Here is a 15,013-nt window from a genome sequence, read left to right on the forward strand (position 1 = left end):
GTTAAAACCAAAACACCCATTCCCTGCTTACTCTCTGGCTTCCTGGCTCCAGAATCCACTATCCTCCATGGAGACAGACACCATCAAGGACAAGCACCTGGACTATCTCCTCCCTCAAAGAGATACGGGCTGGTGGGAAAGCTGCTGACCAGCAAGGTCATGAGCTCCCTCCTGTCTGCAAGTAGTCTCAAGGCCAAAGACAGGCTGGTGGGAAAGCTCCGACCAGCAAGGCCATATGCTCCCCCTCCCCTACCTAAAGCCCCAAATAAAAACCCTTCCTTTTAGCTTTTCAGGGAGTTTGGGATTTGAGCGTTAGCTGCCCTCTCTCCTTGCTCAGCGCTGTGCAATAATAAAATTCCTACTTTCTTCCACCACCCCCGGTGTCAGAGATTGGCTTGCTGCGCAACGGGTGAGCGAACTCACTTCAGGTTCGGTAACATCACGGTGTCTATATGAGGCACGTCCTAGGAATTGAGCTCTTTGGCTGCAAGTAAGAAACACCCATCTGATTTAAGCAGAAAAGAGGAGTGCTTCACAGAATCCAAGAGCACGAAACTAGCAAAGTGTCTGGAAGCAGCAGCAACCAGAAACTAGGAGAAACTCCCCAGCTCTTGTCTCTGCTTTTCCACAGAGGAGAGGGGAGGTGGGGTCCAGGCCACTGGAGGGAGAAGGGCAACTTGCATTAAGGCACAACAGCGTAAGAGGACCTAAGAGCACGGCTGTGGCGGGAGCATGTGGTATGTGCACAGGGAGGGAGACGAGTCAGCTGGCAAGACTGTTTAGGACAAATTATGAAGGACTTACTAACTTACAATTGAATAAATTCTAATTTAATAACATAAATTATAATGTGTAATTGTGAATTGTATTCCTTAAGCATGAGTGTGACGTAATCAAATATTTTTGGAAGGTTTCTACCTACACACATACACCCACACACACATACACACACTCACATAAGTAAATAATGAATAACATATTCTGCACTGTTCTAAGTGCTATTCGTGATTATTTATTTACTTTTCATAGCCACTCTGTGAAGCGGCTGCATTACTCTTCTTCATCTACATTTTACAGACAAAAAAAATCGAAGGCTCTAAGTAGTGAACGATTTGCCCAGGACCACAGTGACCCTATCGTGGAGCTCAGATTCCAACGGAGACAATCTGGTACCAGAGCATCAGGCCTACCCACTGCCTCCCTTGAATGAGGAAATGAATATGTTACGACACACTGAGAAGCCGGGGACATTTCCCAAGGCATCAGAGCGTCATGACAGATGGTTAGTGAGGATTGTAACACAGTCCTAACTAACGTTTGTATTACACTTTATAATTTAAAAGTATGTTTACACACTGTCTCTTCTAGTTCATGCCATCCCATGGGGTGAAAACGTGATAGTAGTTCACGGTGAATGCTGTAGCTGATTTCCCTCCAGCAGGACTGCAGGTCCGGAAAGCTGCGTCAACGCGCCTCCACACCGCCCTCAAGCAGAGACAGGAGCAGCTCTCCCCCCTAAGCGGCAGAAACCACCACCTGCGCGTGCTCAATCCAAAAAGTGAGTCTTCCAAGAGCCAGAGAGAGAGCGTGTTCTGTGGGTTCTGCCCCAGCTCCCTTACGTAATTCTCACCCGAAGCTTGTGAGAATCTCAGAGGCCTGGAATTGACTCAGAAGCAGAAGTGCTAGAAATGAGCCCTTTCCCTTAAGCTCCCAAACTCCTCTCAGGAAAGGCCAGGCACCTGGCTCTCTCCGGAGTTGGAATTCTAAGAGCTGTCATGCTAAAGTCTGTCCCTGGCCCGCACCCACTCTCAGCCCTGGGTTATTCTAAAGAGAGGACCTGGAAGAGGCACAGGTGAGACCCCATGGGCAGTGTGGGAAAACCATATTTTGTACTGAGCATTGGAACCACAATCTGAAACAGTGCGACCTGGAGTGGGGGGTGGGGGGGGGGGGCGGGGGCTGGGCAGAGAGAGACTCCAAGAAGAACGAGGAGGTGGGGCTGGGAACTTTCTACACATATGTCTGGACAATGGCATGGGTGGAGCCATTGTGTGGCTGATCAGAGGTCCAGAGCCATTAACCTGGACTGGAAATCCTGCTCCATCACCTACTTGGCATGTGATAGTGGGCAAGTTATATAGCCCAGTATCAGATTGCTCATCTGTAAAATAGAGATAACACTTAGTTCTGATGGTTGTACCAGGAACAAAAACAAAACCATGTCAAAGGACCTAGCACACCTAACCACACATCGCATAGTTTCCATTCTATTGAAACATCATGATGCATCTAGGGTGATGCAACTGTATTCCTCCTCTCTGAACAACAACAAAGAGCCAGAGGGAAAATGGGAAGTAACCTAATGCTCAATGAGAGGGAAATGGTTAAATAAACTATGCCAAACTCAGTGGGAAGCCAATTAAAAAGATAAGTATGAAAGCCATAACAAACTTTAAAATGATTAGTTTAAAAAGACACAAAATTCTGGATGTACTCTGAGTATAATTATGTAAATATATGGCCTCCACTGAACAGATTTATGGAAAAATTAAAATAGAGTAGTAAGATAATGGATTTTTGGTAAATATTCATTGTGGCATTCAACATCATTAGTTATTAGGGAAATGCAAATTAAAACTACAGTGAAATATCATTATACACCCACCAGGACACCTAAAACTAAAGGACAGATAAAACCAAGTGTTGACAAGAAAGAGGAGCAATTGGAACTCTAATATAGTATTATGGAAGGCTAAATCCTTCCAACGATTTGAAAGTATCTACTAAGCTAAATAGTTATGCCCTATGACCTGGCATTTCCATTCCTTGGTATAAGTCCAACAGAAATGAGTGGTTATCTTTACCAGAAGACTATAAGAAAACTCACTGCAGCATTGTGCAAAATATTTACCAAACCAGAAACAACCCAAGTGTCCATCTACAGAAGGATGGGTAAATTAATGTAGTGTATTCGTATCATGGAACACCACACAGCAATGTAGGAGACCAAATTACCACTATGAGGATGAATCTGACAGACATAATAACGTTGAGCAAAAGAGTACGTATTGTATAATTTCATTCATATAAAGTTCAAAAACAGGAAACATTACGGGGATAAAGAGAGACGAGAGGAGTGGTTATTTGTGGGGAAGAGGGGCTATTGACTGGGAGACTGCATAAGAACTTCGTCTTCTGGTATGCTGAAAATATTCCAAACTCAGTCTGGGTGGTGGTTACACAGGTGTATAACATTCCTTGAGCTAATCACTTAAGATTTATGTACTTGGGTGTACATAAGATACACCACAATCTAAAAAAACAGAAAATTATTAATATTAGTATCATTAAGTTTTTAAATCATTGAAATCAGACAAAAATTTAGGATAAAATCTGCTTGCCTTTCTATCCCCTTTTCCCTTGAAAGTTTTTTCATCTGGAGAATCACCTGACATACTCAGTGGGAACACATTTCTGAAACAAAAACAGTTGGCCATTTTTAAACTCATGCAAAGCACAATGCAGTGAGATCTATTTTTGATCTATCTTTTTTCCTTTTATTTTATAATATTGGACAATCTTTTCTTCTCCAGATCCTTCTGAGCTGTAGTTTGTCCGCTTGTAAAAAGGATGAGAATTTGGTGCCTCATCTGGGCCATGAGAATTTGTGAACAAAGTTCTGCTGGCACTGAAAAGCATTTGGATGTGTGGGGGAATATTTGAAACGCCTGATGTGGCATTCCAGCCCTCTGCGCTAGATGTGTCTGTAGGTTCCTTTACAGTTCATGAGATCCCTTTTCTTGCGAAGATTACCCCTTATTGAACTTCTGTCTTCTGAGCATAAAATTCTTAAAATAAAAGTTTCTGACAATTTACTTTAAGTTACTGATATGCTTTTACTCTATCTCGGGCTCCGTCTCTCCTGGAGTACAATTGGTTTTAAATAGAGTTCCAAAGAGACTCATCAGACTCCAAATTGGAGCTTATCTGTGCAGTTTAGGTAGCTTTGTAGATGTGGCAAGAGGCTTGTCTGCAGAAATCCCTTCCCTGTGTGATCAGGACTTGCCTCTTCACATCAACCCCGAACATTCTCTGGTCCCAGAATCTCCTTCAGAATCCACCCCACCACCTCCCTGAGCCCTCTACTCCAGAGAGGGCCAGGAGAAGGGGAGCCTGTCCTCTGCAGATGTCTGATGGTTGGGGCACTTCCTGCCTGCAGTGACCTCCCCCACTACCATTTATTATAAACTAGAATGGTTCCAAAACGGTGTCACTCACCATTGTTTTAGCAAATTCAATTCACATGACATCGTCTGTCTACAAGGTAAAGAATACAGCTACCACCTGTTCTCCTAATGAAATGCTTTTTCCCCATTTGGGAAAAGAAGACCAGGGGAGCTTTTCCTCCACCCCTGGGGGCTCGTGCTCCCCAGCCTTCCTCCCACACTTTTCTACCCAGCATCCGTCAGAGCTGGAAATCTCCTTGTTCCCCTCTCTGTGCTCACTGCTGCTGCTTCCCACGTTATGTGCATTCGGCTGCTTCACCCCATGAACTACAGTCAGAATAATGGCATTTAGAATTCCCTACTGGTTTGCTACTAAAAAGAATCTAGGCCTATGCCCCTTAGGAACAAGAGTTGCTTTTATAGGTTACCATGAATATATCAGTGCGGCATTAATTTAGAATTTCCAAAGTTTAAAAAAAATTTGAATCTTTCAATAACTATGACCACAATGATAAAAGTCAGACCACCAGACTAAGAGACTGTAATCAAGGAATGGTATTGATGATTTTCAACCCGACAGAGCCTCTTCCACAGCTGACAGAGTCTGGGCTGGAAAGAGATTTATATATGGCCTCTTTCCGTGGGCTTTCCTGAGACACCACCTGGGTGGCTGACCTAGTCCACAGTCAGAAGCAATGACATGAGGCTCTAGGTGATTTTTCCCAACATCTGTAGGCTTGAAAATAAACAATTTTGAAAACCTGCAGCTCAGCACTTGGCATTTTACCAGAACTTTCCTATTTTTCAAAAGCCAAATCTGTTTTTTATTCCACTATGGAGTGCCTCATTTGTCTTTCTCAGGAGAAAATGTAATAAAAATTAGAGAATTTGGTTCAGAGGATATATCATGGACAGTTAAAACAATCCTAGAATAACAATTTCTTATGAAAATTATATCAGAACTACATTTTTCTAGGAATTTATATATTTTTCTAGAAATATATACATATTTATATAATTAAGTACCCCAATTTTTATTCTCTTTGACCTCTTCATCAGTAGATTAATAATATGTAAAGAGAGAGCAATGTAGCTAAAACAGACAAAAGACCACGTCTTTTAGTATAATTAACTACAGAATCCAGAGGATAAATTTCATAGTACCATTAATAGTATACCTTTATTCAAGAGGAGACAAAAAGAGCTGGTGCCATCTTTATTGCTCATGAAAAACTCATTTTTTTCTACCAGAAAGAAAAGTGATAAAAATTGATTTGATACAGTCCTTTTAATTAAAAAAAAGATAAGTCTCTGCTGTGGGGAAAAAATTCGATATCGCAGCCATATTTACATATGTTGGATTCTAGAAGTACAGATTTAGGCTGCCCTTGAGTGGTCAGATTTATTTCTGTGAGGATAATCTGGGAAACCCCTGTACAAATATAAATCATTGTGGGATTCAGGGTGGCAACAGGCCTGACACAGAGTCTGTTGATTTTACACATGTACATGTATTATTTTGACCAAAACTTTAAATGCTATCAAAATGTTTAAAAATGTTCAGATCAAAAGTAAATTCTCATTTCCAGGTAGGCCTGCAAAATGGGATGCATAACCACCTTTGTCACCTGCTTTGTCAATGGCAAAGGCTCTCTGTAAACATCTCAAAATGCCCCGTTTCAGTTAACCAGTCCACCCAGGCTTTGGGGGGTCAAGGGGTCAAACATCTATGCAACTGTTTAAGCTGGCCCACAAGTGCAGCCCAGAGATAAAGCAAGAAAAGCAGAAGCTGTTGTCTGAGGCTAGAAGAAAGCTGCCTGCAAAGGGGACGTCCCCACTGAGACCACCTGTGCTTTGAGCAGGTATTAATACTGCCACCACCTTGTGGAGAGTCAGAAGGCAATTGCACACACATGGATCCCAATGAGCGAGTCCTCCTGCCTGCCTTGTGCTGTAACATGGGAGTTCCCTAGTTCACTATCAAGGGAAAAGCCACGCCTGGATATCTTGTCCACGGAAAGACCAGCACCAACCATCACCTTCACACAGGTTAACTGGGAAGAAAAAGGAACTCTGACTAAGCTGGTGGAAGCTGTCAGGACCCGTTGCAATGGCAGATATAATAAGATCCACCATCATTGGGAGGCAACATCAGAGGTCCAAAATCCGTGGCTCTCATTGCCAAGCTGGAAATGCAAAGGCTAAAGAACTTGCTACCAAACTTGGATAAAAGTACAATGTTAACTTCTCTGTACATAAAAATACAAATTATCCTTCAAAACAAATCCAGTCTCATGACAATCTCTTCACTCTCTAACTTTGCATAGTTCCATATCCTAGAACACATAAACTCAGGCTTGAACACTTATGTATTGCACATTGTTTTTAATTGGGTTAATGTGGGTGACCTGTCTTCTCTAGTTAAGTTACAAACTGCAACTTGTAGTCTCCCAAAGCCCATGAAACATTCTCTGTTGCTCTACTCTGTATGGTAGTTACTTGGGTGCCTATCCCTCTCTCCTACCCAACTACAACTGTATTGAGGGGAGGAAGTATATGTTATTCACCCTTGGACTGAATTGATTTGGGGCTAAGGTCATTTTGTTGTTGTTGTTCTTGTTTATATCACCAAAGTTCCTAGGACAGTTCTGCTCACACAATAACAATATAGAGACAAATGAGCAATGCCAAAATAGGGCCCCCAGGAACTCCATCATGTGCCCACATCCACAGCAGATATCAATCTCCTTGCTCCTGGGACTATCTCAACACTACAAGTAGTGAATGGGTTAGTAGTTCTCAATTCTACCATGGTTGTAAGACCACTTATAAGAGTCAGTATAACACTAGCCTGTGCTATAGTAACAAATAAATGCTGACATTTCAAAGACTTATCAAAGCAAAAGTTTCTTTCTCCTTCATAAAATGTCTAATGCTGGTCTTCTCCTTGATACAGAGACTTCCATCTGTGGCTGTTCCATGTCAAAATGATCACTACCATGAAAACCGATACTTGTTTTTAACTGCCCTGGACCAGGAGTGACAAAAGTCCTTTTTACTCATGACCCATTGGCCTAATCTAGACACATGGCCCCAATTGACTTACAAGGGAGGCTGAGATCTAGGGGAGTCCATGGAACATTTGGAGAGTATTGCTGTCTCTCCCATGGAACTGAATTTTTTTTTAATGGAACCAGTGGACCAGTTAAGGAATGCCACTTGTATAGAGAGATGGCGGTACCAACAAGATACATGACAATGACGTAAGCTTTCATTGTTTCATTGAATCAAAAGCTCCACCACTTTCACATGAAAATAAGACCCATATTTACGAAATTGATTTTCACCATTTTCGAAGAAACTAAGTCCTATAAAGAAAATGTGTTTTCTACTTCATACAAAGCAACGAGGTGTGATGACTTGGCTTTGGAAGAAAGTTCTTAAAATAAAAATCAGGCTCATCTGTTGAGGCCGTCCCTTCTGCTGCAGCTAGCTATTGCCCAGTTTTCTATCTCTTATAATAGTAACCAGCTTGGAAGCCAAAATAGACTCTCTGGTTGTTCTTTAGAACACCCCATCTGCCTCATCCTTCAACACCAGGAATACTTCCAGAGATCTTAATGGCTGTGGTGGTGCATACTATAAATCAATTGTCATGTGGCTTCATTCTATCAAGGCAAAAAAGATGTGCTCATTTCATCATTGTTGCAAAAATACTTAAACTTTTTAATTTCATACAGCAATTTTTCTCATAACACTAGCTTAAAGACCATCTTTGGGATGGTAAGTGAAAATGGTCATTTCCCAAATGAAAAACAATCTGATTCTCTAAAAACGTTCCTTTAGGATCAAAATAATATCAAAAGAGAATAGTCACAAAAATAAGTTTTACATCCATTAACAAATGCATTTATTCTATTTATATGCACACAATAATTATTTCATTATAACTCTTTTCTTAGTCCACTTCACTAGGGGAAAAAAGAATGGCAAATCTCTATTTTCGTAACTTATAAGTAATGGTTTTATAACTTGTAATTCTGATAACTCCTTACAGGCTATGATGACAAAAAAATTTATAAAAATCACATTGATGTTCTCCCAATATTAGAAAAGTCTTGAAATAGAAAGGTAAAAACATAATCAGGGAATCGTGTGCAGTCAACTGCCTTCCTCTTATTAGTTCCCCCTAGAGATACAAATGGAACTTTTATTCGTCTAGAATCTCTCCAATGTGTTTTATGATGGCATCACATTCAAATCAGAGAACTAGGGCTGAAAATGCCAGCAGCTGGCAAAAGGCACAAAAGAGAAGTTATTCTCTTTTGAAATTCTTGCAATGACTAACATTGAGAAACGGTTACCCAGAATCAGAGCTAGATGAAAACACACACATACACAATATATACACTTATTTACCAACACGTATACCCTGCAAAAATGTCTATGTGGTCTCTTGTCTTTTTACTGGATTCACGCACTGTATCACTTAAGCTGCTTTTGGATGTGAATTGGAGGAAACAGAATCCAAATTGTCTTAAACAATAGAGAAATTAATTAACTAATGTAATTACTAAGTCTAGAGCAGTGCTTCACAAACTATCTGTGCTGAAGGACAGTTGTTGTATTGTTCGTTTTTTTCAATCAGTGCAGATTGCTACATGCTCCTAATACATAAGACTTGTACACAGTTTGCACCACTTGCAACTCATCCCTTTGTTGAACAGCATGCAAATCATCTTTAGCCCATTCAACTACACAAGTCCACTGGCCACACACTTAGATGTCACAGCAACGCCAAATCACTACAAAAGTGTTTCTAAACACTCTCAATTTCTGTGTTTATGTCATTGCAGAATGGTAACAAACAGTTCCCCCTACATTTTGAGTATCGCTGGTCTAGAGAAAGTGTTGGCATCACCATCATTCTTGCTCCACCTCGCTACCATTCTCCAGATTGCCCTCCTCTGTGTTCCTGCTGCCTTTTGGGCTGGTATGGAGATGTATGCAATGGTCCCAGTCTATAGATAACAACACCCAGAAGGGAGAGAGGGTCCCTTCAAAGCTATACCAAAAAGAACAAAGAAAAACTCTCCTAAGAGGCCCTAGGAAACTTTCTACACAACTCATTGTCCTTAATTGAGTCACATGCATGTTTCTGAACCTGTCACAGGCAAGGAAGAGGGATTACTCTTGGAGCAATTTGGCCCACTCTTGGAGCTGGGGTGGGGCTCTATACCTTGGGAAACATGGGCTGCATAGGAGAAATAGTCTATTAGAAATAAAGTTGGGTTCATGTAATAAAGGACGGAAGGAGGAATGGATGTTAGATAGGCAATCAACAAGTTGGAAGCACTTGAGCTAGGTTATTTGCATAATTAATAGTCAAACAAAAGGTATTATTAAATAGTCATTAATTTAGTAGCTAGGTATGAGCTTGGGCACCCAGAGAGCCTGACTTGCCCTAAAATTCCAAGCACCTGGGGAAGGGATGCTGTTGACTCAACGTTCTCCAAACATCTATTGCCAAGAGACAGGATTTCACAGAACAAATCCGGCTGCTTAAGAGAGAAGGTAATTGAAGGGATGGGGTGGTGTTACCCTTATGGATTTGGGGCAGGGAAGTTTCCAAAGAATGGGAAACCATGTGAGCTAGGAAGATGCCACAGAAAGTGTCTCCTGCAATAATTTAAAATTTAACTCCATAATTACCCATTCCTTAACTTCCTTCCAGAAAGTGCAGCATGGAAAAAGATTTTAAAAAAGAGTAACTTTACAGCAGAAAAACCTGACAAACACTCCTTCTGCCAGATTATCAAGGTCAACATCAACAGTCATAAATCATGTTGGTTAGTAGGTAACCTTGATATGATGTGATGAAAATGGTGCTTTATCTCTGTGATCTTCTTCCCAAGACCCCAACCCCCAGTATAATCATGAGAAAAATATTAGACAAATTCCAATAAAGGGACATCCTATAAAATATTGGTACTCTTCAAAACTATCAAGGTCATCAAAAACAAGAAAAGTCTAAGAAACTCTGTCATATCCAAGAGGTACCTAAAGAGACATGACAAATAAATGGAATGTGGTATCCTGAATGTGATCCTAGGGCAGAAAAAATCAACAGATAAAGACTGAAGAAGTCTGAACAAATGGACTCTGGTTAATAGTAATTTATTAGCACTGGTTCATTAATTGTAAATGACATACCATACAAATGTAAGATGTTAATAATGGGAGAGGATGGGAACTCTGTACTCTCTGTTCACATTTTCTGTGAAATAAAACCACTCTAAAAAATAAAGTCTACTAATTTTTTAAGGCCTGGTACTAAATAAATGGCTAAAAAAATTTAACTTTAACAGATATATCACAACATAACATATCTAAAATAGCCAATAAAGATATAAAAAGGTATTCAAGCTTGTTAGTCATCAAGAAAATGCAAATAAAACCACAAATGAAATATTATCTACCCATGTGGTTAAAATTGAAAAGACCATCATTTCCAAGTGTTGGTGAAGATATGGAGAAACAAGAATTCTTATACTCTGAAGATGAGAGTAAAAAATGGCTCAACCACCCTAGAAAACTCTTTGTTAGTATTTATTAAGACTGAACTTACACATCCCTATGACCCTTAATTTCCACTCGTGTGTGTGTGTGTATTTGCTTATGTGCATATACTCAACAGAAATACACATGTTCACTAAAAGGCAGGCACAAAGTGTTTGTAACCATATTATTCAATCTAAAAAACTAGAAATAACTAGGGGCTGGCCTGGTGGCACAGCAGTTAAGTTCATGCACTCCACTTCAACGGTCTGGGGTTTGCCAGTTTGGATCCTGGGCACAGACCTATGCCCTGCATGCTGTAGCAGGCATCCCTCATATAAAGTAGAGGAAGATAGGCACAAATGTTAGCTCACGGCCAATCTTCCTCAGCAAAAAAAGAGGATGATTGGCGGTGGATGTTAGCTCAGGGCTAGTCTTCCTCAGAAAACAAAAACTAGAAATAACTCAAAAGTCCATCAACAGTAGAATAGATAAAATTGTACTGTATGCAAATGATAGCATACAGCAATGAAATGCTATACCAGGACAAAAATGAACAAACTACTGCTATATACACAAGATAGCTAAATCTCATAAATGTAATGTTGAGCAAGAGAAGTCAGACACAAAGGACCTCACACTGTAATTCCAGTAATTCAAAAACAGGCACAGCTAATCTATGGAGACAGAGATCAAGTCAGTGGTTACATTTCAGTAGTGACTGAGAGGGGCTTGAAGGGGGCTTCCGGGCTGCTAATACTGTTCTGTTTCTGAATCTGAGTGGTGATTACACTGGTTTGTTCACTTTATGAAAATTCACCAAGTCATATACTTTGGGGCACCTTTCTACATTATACTTCAGTGAGGAAGGTTGTTTTAAATATAATCATAATACAATGTCTATCAGTGGATGAATGGATAAACAAAATGTGGTATATCCATACAAAGGAATATCATTCAGCCTTAAAAAGGAAGGAAATTCTGACACATGCTACAACATGGATGAACCTTGAGGATATTATACTGAGTGAAATAAGACAGACACAAAAGGACAAATATTGTATGATTCTACTTACATGAGGTACCTAGAATAGTCAAACTCATCGGGACAGAAAGGAGAATAGACAATAGTAGAATGGTAGTCCTGGGGCTGGGGTGGAGGGTAATGAGGAGTCAGTGTTTAATGGGTACAGAGTTTCAGTTTGGGAGGATAAAAAAGTTCTGGAGATGGATGGTGGTGATGACTGCACAACAATATGAATCTACTGAACTGTACACTTAAAAATGGTCAAAATGGTAAATGGTCAAAATTTTATATTATACATATTTTGCCACAATAAAAGTAAGCATAATACAGTATGATATATGTTATAATGGTGGTATTACTTAGTTTAACGACAAATTTTATAAGTATCAGATTTGTTCTCTGTTCTCCAGTAACTCTAGTATCTGTTGAGCATTAATAACAATGTAGTGTCACTTTAAGTGAAGATTCAGGAAGTACTGGTTAGCCAAGAACAGATAAACTTTCCAAAAAAAGTGTAACTTAAAATCCTTCTAGAAGAAAGAAAAGAATTTTGCTGAGAGGAAGCATGGTTGACATTTGACCCAATAACACTCTGGGAAGAACTAGGCTTCTAACTGATTTTGGATTTCAATCTGCTTGAGTTGGATCCAAGTAAGAGTTTGGTTGACTAACTCTGATAACCTTGTGGTTGCCTTTATGATGCCCACACCTTTGTAAGAAAATTTCCCTGAATTACCCAAATTTGACTAAGTTATCTGTGTTTTGTTGGGACCCTGACTGATACATGGAATCAAAGTATAAGCCACTAAATTTGGATTCAGCCTTGGACAAAATTAAAAAGGAAACTACAAGTCACATGATATTTGATGAGAAGCCTTTGGAGAAAACGTGTTGACATATAATTTTGGAACTCAAAAAGTGCTGGTTATCACATTTTTTGGTAAGATGTGAAGACAGAGATAGTCAACATAGGTCAGCCTTTCAGAGCAGAGAGCAGGATGGAAAAGGGTGGAAGGTGCATCTGGAAGGGCAAACGGAAACGATCCACCACATTCCACAAGAAAAACACTACGGAAAGATTGTGAGGTATATCAATTGTGACACTTTTGGCTGTAAGAAAGAGAGGACCCAACTAATAGAAATTCAAATAAGGGATTTATTATTTTACTGTAAGTCCAGAAGAAAGGCAGTTTCAAGGCTAGGTAAATCCATGACCCCACTATGTCCTCAAAATCCAGGGTCTTTTTATCTCACTGGCATGAGAGCAAGGTCTCTTCTCTAAGCCACAAGATGGCTGCAGATGTTCTGGGTGTCACACACCAACCCAATAACATCTCGTCATGAATAGGAGCATTTTGTCCCCATGGTTTTCTTAGTTTTATTGAGGAAAATCTTTCCCAAAGTCTTCAAATAGCATACCCTCAAATCTCATTAGCCAAAATTCAGGCCTAAACCATCCCCTAGCAATGTAATTGAGATGTCACTTAAATTCCTCATGACTGACCTCCGGGCCTGGGAGGAAGGCACGGGGCTCTGTCAGCAAAGACAAGGATGGGAATTTCTGAGGGTAACATCCAACATGTCTGTCTCAAAAGAGGATAACACAGCACTCTTTCCTCAAAACAGAGGCTTTCTCATGACTACTCCCTTCTTCCCCAGCTGGAGAGATCCCCAAAGTCAAGGTGAAACTTTTTAGTGAGAGGAAGATTGGAAATTTCTCTTCCTCTCTGCGTCCCTGCCTTTGAGAAAGTGCATTATTGGGCTTTTTACTTAATCTTCTCCTTCTTTCACTCATTCATTCAACAAATATTTGTTGAGAACTAACTACGTGTCCAACTTTGGAGATATAACAAAAAATAAGACAAAGCCCCTGAATTCTAGGAGCTCACAAGTGGTGTCAAGACAGTGACAGTGGAAACACTGTGTATAGAGGAGGGCCAGGTAACTACAGTTAAAAAATGGGCAAAGGTAACCAGGAGCTACCTTGCACTCTGGAGAGTTAGCTGGGTTATCGGTTGTAAATGAAAGGAAACCCAGGAGATGGTTGCTGAAGACTCATTTTTAGACTCCAACTTTAGAAGTGAACAGCAAAGACCTTACTAGGGTAAGAAAGTGGCAGGGAAGTAAAACAAAGCCTCTTGAGACAATGATTGTGTGTTTGACAGAGCTCTCCCCGAGTCCTGTCTCAGGATCCTGCATGGAGTGGTGGTGACCCATGCAGGACATCCCCTCAAAACAGGGCAGGGAGGGGCATGGCAGGACATCCCAGCCAAGGGACACCACAGGAGCAAAGGCCCAGAGTTGGGAATCCCAAAGCCAAATGCATACGCTTGTGAGACTGGCTTTCCTTGGAGTAGAAGTTTGTGGTTATAGAATAGATGGAAATGAGATATAGAACTACTCCACATGCAATTAGTTCATAAGTGAACAATGCTAACAATGACTGTGAAGATGACAATGACGACGATGATGATAACGATGACAACGACGACAGCCTTGACTGATGCCTGTGGTCAATTTTGTAAGAATGTCAGGTTAGTACAGGTCTCCCCCTGAGTACTCTTACAGTGCCACCTATAGGTAAACTTGGGAAAGACCTGACCCTTTTAATCTTGACCCATAAACCCTGAATCTCTGTTTGATGCGTTTCCAGTGGTTGTTATTAAATATTTAGCTAAGGATTTGCAGTTGGATTTTCACCCACACCAACATGAGCACTATCATCCTGTTTAAAATCTTCCCACTTCAGAAACTTGCACCACTCCACAAGTTAATGAGCTTTTCTATACATAGTTTCTTCCAGGGTATAATTACTGGCCTGGCTTTATATTATTTTAGGATAGTGTCAGCAGCTAATTGTGGTACAGTCTGAATGCTCTGAAATGAGTTCGGCTGAGTATGAGAATAGCTCAGCAAATTTAGGGCTGTGTGTGCATCATTTTTAAAGTCTATTGTTTAGCAGGACACTGAACATGGCAGATTAATGGTGGAGTCATATTCAAAGGGAAAATGTGGAGTCTGACCTGTGTCACATCTGCTCATTCCTTGGTACCTACTTGCCATGCTCAACTACCATTGGACTTTGAGTTGGCCTAAGTGTGCAGGGAAGCCTTGGGTCCTGACATTGCTAAGGCCCTATAACTGCTGTAGGCTCTTGTAGGGGAGAAAGCGTTCATTCCTCGCCTCTCCATTCCTCTGGAGG

The 15,013-nt window shown here is 40.6% G+C and overlaps 1 pseudogene; it reads left to right on the forward strand.

The window, feature by feature from the left end:
* Positions 1–1,272: 1,272 nt before the first annotated feature.
* LOC100060283 (large ribosomal subunit protein eL8-like) lies at positions 1,273–6,456 on the forward strand (annotated as a pseudogene).
* The last annotated feature ends 8,557 nt before the right edge of the window (positions 6,457–15,013 follow it).

This window comes from Equus caballus, chromosome 17 (genome assembly GCF_041296265.1).
Source record: "Equus caballus isolate H_3958 breed thoroughbred chromosome 17, TB-T2T, whole genome shotgun sequence".
In the NCBI taxonomy this organism is placed as follows: domain Eukaryota; kingdom Metazoa; phylum Chordata; class Mammalia; order Perissodactyla; family Equidae; genus Equus; species Equus caballus.